Consider the following 7445-nt stretch of genomic DNA (forward strand, 5'->3'; position numbering starts at 1 on the left):
GAATTTGGAATTCCCGATGGCTCCCATTGCTGTTTGTATCACTGCAACATTTTGAAGTCAGGTAGATGTTAACCTAATAAGGAAGCCCCACTGGTTTTCTGTCTCCTCCAGACAATAAAATGGCATAATTGTGTCTGTGCCTCTCTTTTCAATTGTTCTACCATAACACAGGTTGAGAACTAACTGCAGATTCTAATTAACTCACATTAGACTAATGAGAGAGATAAGTACTACCATGTAAAAATTAAGAAATTAATCCTAATTTTAAACCTCAAAGATGTTGTGTACAAAAAACCTAAATGTTAAGAGGACAAATTGGGCTACTGCTTCATAGATGTTGAAAGCAACACTAACTAATCAATGGTTTTAGCCCATTTTAATAAATGTTCCTGACTTTCTGCACAGATTAATTTCACACCTAAAAGAGAGTGGCCCAAGTTTCATAATGACAATGAGACTTTCTTTGTTCTTGATTCCACATTTGTCACTAGTGTAAAAGTAGGAATGATAGAAATGGTAGGGAGAGAAAAATTATTTATTTATTTGAAATCGGTGCTTAGCCAAGTTTCTTTTAAAGTACAGAAAATTTAGAAAGACTATTACAACATATCATTAAAGACATTATGGGGGTTACAGGTGGCATGGTACTTAAGGTGCTGGACTCCCACGGGTTCGCTGGACATGGTTGTCTGTGGTTCAAGTCCTGGGCCTGGCAGAATGCTTTCTCATTTTCCTTCTCTCTCTCTGTGTGTCTCTCTGGTCAAATTAAAAAATAATAATAATAACAATATATAAAATTAAATAAAGTAATTCTTTAAAAAATACATTATGGAAAAAGTGTATAATGAGAACTTTTATTCTAACGTTATTGTCTGAGGAAACCATTTATCCATTATATATATATAACTTAATAAAATTCCTTATTAAAATATTGTTTCTAATTTCCCATAATTTATAACTCATTAAAAACTGCTACATTTACAGTAAGTTCCCAATTTTTTATACTATTGCTTTTAAAGCTCACTAATTCTTTTACATTCTCAATTATTTACTATGGAAATAAATGTAGAGGAAATGTAATCTTCTTTAGTGTCAAAAAAGTCTTCTAAAGCAGTCTTGTTGCTTGAAACCCATTATGTATGATATTTTATATTTCTTATCCTTGTGGTTACATAAAAGATTTAAGATGGCAAAAAAGTAAAACCAAATTTTATTATAATAATAAGATTTAAAGTAATTTGACTAAAATTTAAATATCAATCACATAATGGAAAAAAACTAAAATGAAAACTGCATCAGACCAGAAGACATATAACTGAACATTAAAATTAACTCAGACTTTCCTGAAAGCCAGAATAAAATGGGAGATAAAATAGGCTAATTACTTTCTATTTATTTACTAAAATTTTGAAAGAATTATATATTTAATTTTGTTTGTTATTCTATTATTTTTAAATTTTGTTATAGGGGATATGTGCTCACCAGAAAGAGAGAAAGTGAGAAAGCAAGTCTCCAGGTCTGGGACTTGAACTATGGTCAGCTGTGTGGGAGTCTAGCACCTTAACGAACAAGCCGACTGCTGGTCCAAGATTCTCAGTATTTCAAAAAGATGGAATTCCATTAGTTCTCAAAGAAAGTCATGCTTTCAAGAAATATATTCTTTGGGACCAGCAGTTAGCATAATGGCTATGTTGCTGGACTCCCATGTATTCAACGGCAGTTCGTGTCCCAGACCTGGTGGCTTAAAACTCACGCCGGGCGCATGTGCGTGAGTGCCCAAGATCCTGAGAGGAGAATAGAGAAGGGATTGCGGTGTGACCACCCCCCCGAGGGGTGATTTCTCGCTTTCTGTCTCTCTGTCTCTCTCTGTCTGTCTGATGAGCGCACGTGCCCTATAGAAAAAACTTCTCAAAAAAAAAAAAAAAAGAAATATATTCTTTGAGATCTTTCAAATAGGAACTCATGTTGTGGCATACAAAGTAGTAACTCCTTTAACATTTTGCAGTTTGTTATAGATGTTTGGTACATTGACAAGAAAAATTCAGATTAATATTCCAAATAATAATAAAAAGAGAACTTTGTTAAAGCAATATAAAAATTTGTCCATCTGCAATTGTTAGGTCCTTTGGTTGGTTCTAATCCCTACCCTTTTCTCCCTCTTTCCCCATAGCAGTGGTGGCTATGAGCTCTAGGATAGGCTCCTAAACACCATGTGGCCCTTTACATAAAAGCAAATTTCAGAATACAGCCCAGCACACAGACTTAATACCAAAGAGGTACAAAAACACTCAACCAACCAATGTGTTCTTCAAACCCGATGAAAGTTCATTCCTCTACCCTTTAAGCACTGATCAGGACCTTGTATGAATAGTTCTTCAGAGGCTTATGTGACAATAGTCTTGAGTAAGGACCAGTTAGTCTTCCACTCTTAACTAAGCAAGGATACCATTATGCTTGTAGGCCATGGGTAGGACAGGAGGCAGCTTTGAAGGAAGTTAGGATGTTGCCTCATCAGGTTTTCATATCATCTTTGCTGTGGAAAGGCTATTTCAAACATCTGTTCTATTGAAGATGGAGATAGTAATATTAGAAGTCATTGTTACTTGAAGTCATTGTGGTTGGAAGAACTATTCTAAATTACAGAATACCAATTAGGATCTTTCCAATGCACCAACTACCCTTGAAGAATCAATTATTAATTAAATAGACCATTTCAACTGCTAATACTTCACTCTGGCATATGTACTTAATTTATCCACACATAAATTATAATGTGTATACTGAAATATTTAAAATAAAGTGAGGCAATAGGAGTTGTTACAGTTTATCTATCAGAAGACTTCAAGTTTTTCCAAGAGTGCTATATAAAAATTTCCATCAAATATCTAATAAAAAACATTCTTTATTAATACATATATGTAATTTGTAGTAATAAGGTATTATTTTTAGTATCCTATTGTGCATAGAATTTTATGTTTCAAATTATTTTCTATATACCATTTAACTTATCTACTGAAACTTCGTAAATTGAAATTCAGTAGTGACCATTACCTCCATTATTCAAAAGAAGACAGAAAGGCCCACCTCAGACAAGTTAAAATATCGAGAGGCACACAGCAATCTTGGTAGACCTGGCATTGTTAGTCTCCTAGTTTCCCTTGAGTAATTTCTCCTAGTGATCTTCAGTAAATTTCTTCCTGCTCTTTTTCAGGAAAGTCTGTAAGAGACAAGCACTTATATTCCATTACATGTTTTAATTCCTTTATTTAATAAAATGATTTGAAAACATTCTCTTCAGCTGGGTAGGAGCATGCTTTTTGAATCTCTAATGATTTATGGGGAGAATGTATTCAATATGGAATTTAACAACAATTTGAGCACTAAGTATGGTAACCTGTGCTTCACAAAAGTCACTGAACATTCACCATATAATAAGCCTAATTTAAAGTATAAATGGAAATCTTATTTATTTTGTACTGAGAATTTAAAAAAATCAGTGTACTTCAGGTAAAATTCTTAAATTTATTTTGGTTCTCTGGTAGATAATCGAGTTGAAGTTATCTCAATTTATAATTGATCTCTTTTCCACAGCTTCAATGCTGTCTTCAAAATTGAGTTAGATCTTCTTCAGGAAATATCATTTCATGTAAACAACACTAAATATAAGTTGGATAAAATGAGTTTGTTTTGTTCCATTTCTGTCAGTTATTTGCTCACTGACTGCCCAGTTCCTATAATTACATTTCATAGGATGTATAGAAATATTTAGGCCAGCAAGTGGCACGGTACCCAGTGGTTGGACTCCCACATAGCTGACTGTAGTTCTAGTCCAAGATCCGGTGATTTGAAAAATCATGCCAGGTGTGTGCACATGTAGGTCTAAAATCCCAAGATGAGAATGGAGGAGAAGCAATTGCAGTGTGGCCGTCCTACCTAGGGGATGATTTCTCACTTTCCCTTTCTCTGTCTCTCTTCAGTGAGTGTACACACCCTATGGTAAAAACATTAAAAAAGGGAGAGAGAGAGAGAAAAAGAAGAAAAGAAATAACTCAACGGGGGCAACATATGCCAGTTTTTTTTTTTTTTATTTTTTTCTGGCAGAGACCTTTTCAAGTTAAAACTCATCTATCACTTTTGAGTATTTAGCCCTTACATGTACTCTGTTAGCACACCTGTTGGGGGACACTCTTCTCAACTTTCTTTGCTTATCTCTGTCATTACATTTGCTCTGCGTGGCATTTGCCTAATTCTAGGCTTCTTCCATAAGACTAGTAGTTAAAAGGAGTAAGAACATTTTCTCATCAGCCTTTAGCAGTCCACTCCAAGAACAGTGGTAGATACAGAGTAGATGCTCAAAAAGGTACAGAATAAATGAATGGAATTCAAAGAAATAGAACTATGAGAGGACTTCAAAAAGTTCATGGAACAATGTAATTAAATACGTTTATTTTGGTGTAAAAACTCTGTAAAATCCATCGTCATTTTTCTCACAAATGCATTTCTCATGAATTTCTTAAAGACCCCTCTTATTTATGCACCTGTGTTTCTGGAGTGTTGTGAAGATCCAAACTGGGAGTATCTGATAAATTAAACCTTTTAAACCTAAGTTCCATGTACAGTTTCCCTCAGCTTGCACAGCTTTAAGAAGTGATTAGAGATTTGAATTCAACTAACACCTTAAAAAGGTATCATGAATTTGGACCCAACCATACGCAGTTTGTACAGACTAACTGTGTGTAGATTAAATCTAAAAGCCCTTGAGCAGAGTTGTCTAGCCTAGAAATTCATCCTCGGCACGGCCCTTGCCAAGGTTAATAAGGACTGTGGCTATCTCACGCTGCCAAAACATAAGGAGATATGACAGGAAACCAGACGGGAAACTGCCGGCTGCCTTGGGCTCACTGAGATTTATGTCTAACAAGGCAGACTTGTCGCTGGGCTCTTTGGAGGTGAAATGAAGCGGTGGACTAATGCTGGGCACAGGAGGCGCCAGGTCCTGACAGGCTAAGGTGTGACCTGCTGAATCCTAACCATCCCAGACATCTTTAGAAGAACAAGTGAGCGGGGCGATGGCCAGGGGCAGGCAAGGTTGCAGGGGGAAGGAGGTGTATGCAGAGCCCACAGAGAGTAGCAGAAGAAAGGGCAAGTGAGATTACTGGTCATCTGGTGTCTTAGATCACACGCAAAGCAAACGTCAAGCACAACAGCAAACACAACCTTTGAGCACTACTGTCTCCAAAGAGTATTTACCAAGTGCTGTCTGACTTGATCTCCCAGACTTGGTTAAATATGCATTTTGTTAACGTTGTGTTTCCGACTTTTCTTTCCTTTTTTGTTATTGTTGTTATTTCTATTTTTTGGAAAAAAAATTTCTTTTAGTGCCTCATTTGCTTTGACATGGCAACTCTTACATTAAGGAAAGGGATAAATAGGAATGAGTAGAGAAGAGAAAATGTCACAGAGCATTTATTTAAAAAGCTTTCCTAGTAGAAAACAAATGTAATTAGACATTTATAATTATACTACTAACTCTATTATAAAGTATAACATATAATGAAATACGGAGATATCTGAATGCATGGTTAAATGTGGTTTGTACATATAATTATGTGTTATTTTCCATTAAAAAATACTAATCTTTAGAAATGAATAGGAAATTCATGTAACTTATCATTTTTATAAGGTAATCTTTCTTAAAATAAAAACAGTATCAGTAGTAACATTAAAGTACAGTTTTTGGTGACTAAATGAATGAAAACATATCAAAGCATTTAAATATACTATTGTATTGATTGTATTAAGGGGAATTAAAAAACAGGAAGGTAAAATGAAGTAAATGATTTTATATCCCTTCACTGTGGTCATTTTGGCATATTTCATCACAGTTCTTTGTTTATATGACCATTGCTTCAACGGACTCCAAGATTTAGGGGAAAAGAAATGATATTTTGTTCATCTTTAAATTTTCAGTGCCTAGCACAATAAAACCATACTAAGCCTTAATTTAAGATGCATAATGAATAAAAATGAATAAAATTGAGATCTTTTAAGTATCATTGTTAATGATAGAATTTTAGAAAAGTAGCGATTATTTCTTTACTATGTAACACATTTGTCATTTTTCACACACTGAAACTAGTCATAGTAGTATAAGTATATGAAAAGGTAGATTTTTCAAAATAAACTCTCAGTTTAGAGCAGTTTTATAGTCATAACGAAACTGAACAGAAAGTGCAGAGACTTCCATGTACCCTTTTATCCACACAGGCACAACTCCCTCATGTAACAGTGGCACAGTTTTGATAACTGATGAACTGACATTGATTCATTGTTTTCTCTCAAAATCCATAGTTTGCATTAAAGTTCACTCTTGGTGAAGGACATCCTATGGGTTTGGACAAAGGTATAATGACATGTATTCACCATTAAGTTACCTGCCAAGTAGTTTCCCTGCCCTAAATATCCTCTGTGCTGTCTATTCTCCTGTCCTCCGTAATTCCTGGCAACCACTGATCTTTCTACTGTCTAGATCATTTTACCTTTTCCAGCATGTCCTACAGATAGAGTTATACAGTATGTAGCCTTTTCAAACTGGCTTCTTTCACTTAGCAATATGCATTTAAGCTTTCTTCACGTCTTTTCATGGCCTAATAACTAGTTTCTTTTTAGCGCTGAATAGTATTCTGTTGTGGATGTACCACATTTACCCTTTTACCTACTGAAGGACATCTTGGTTGCTTCCAAATGCTGGTGGTTATCGTAAAACTGCTGTAAATACGTGTGCACATTTGAGTGCAGACATGTCTTCAATTAATTTGGGCAAATATCAAGGAATGTGATTGTTGGATCATGTGGTAAGAACATGTTTAGTTTTGTAAGACACTGCCAAGCTGTCTTCCAAAATGTCTGTCCCTGTTTACATTCTCATTAGCAATAAATGGCAGTCCCTCTTGCTTCACATTCTTGCCTGCATTTGGTATTGTTAGTATTCTAGATTTTGGTTATTTTAACAATTGATATCTCATTTTTATTTGCAACTCCCTAATGATATACGATGTGGAACATCATTCCCTATGCTTATTGTCATATTCTTAGGTAAGACATTTGTAAAGGTCTTTTGCTCATTTTTAATTCAGTTTGTTGGTTGTCTTCTTGTAGAACTTCAAGAAATTTTGAGTAATAGTCTTTTAGAATATATGCCTTTTACAAATATTTTCTCCCACTTTGTGGCTTGCTTTCTGATTTTCTTGATATTGTCTTTCACATAGAAGTTCTTAATTTTAATGTAGTTCAGCTTATCTATTATTTATGTCATGGATCATGCTTTTGCTGTTGAATCTAAAAAGTCATTGTCATACTTAAGATGATCTAGAGTTCTCCTATGTTAGAATATATTCATGGAGTTGGTAATTTTGCATTTTGAATAGAGGTCTGATCTTCCCTGA

Source organism: Tupaia chinensis, unplaced genomic scaffold, assembly GCF_000334495.1.
Source record: "Tupaia chinensis unplaced genomic scaffold, TupChi_1.0 Scaffold146052_1, whole genome shotgun sequence".
Taxonomy (NCBI): domain Eukaryota; kingdom Metazoa; phylum Chordata; class Mammalia; order Scandentia; family Tupaiidae; genus Tupaia; species Tupaia belangeri.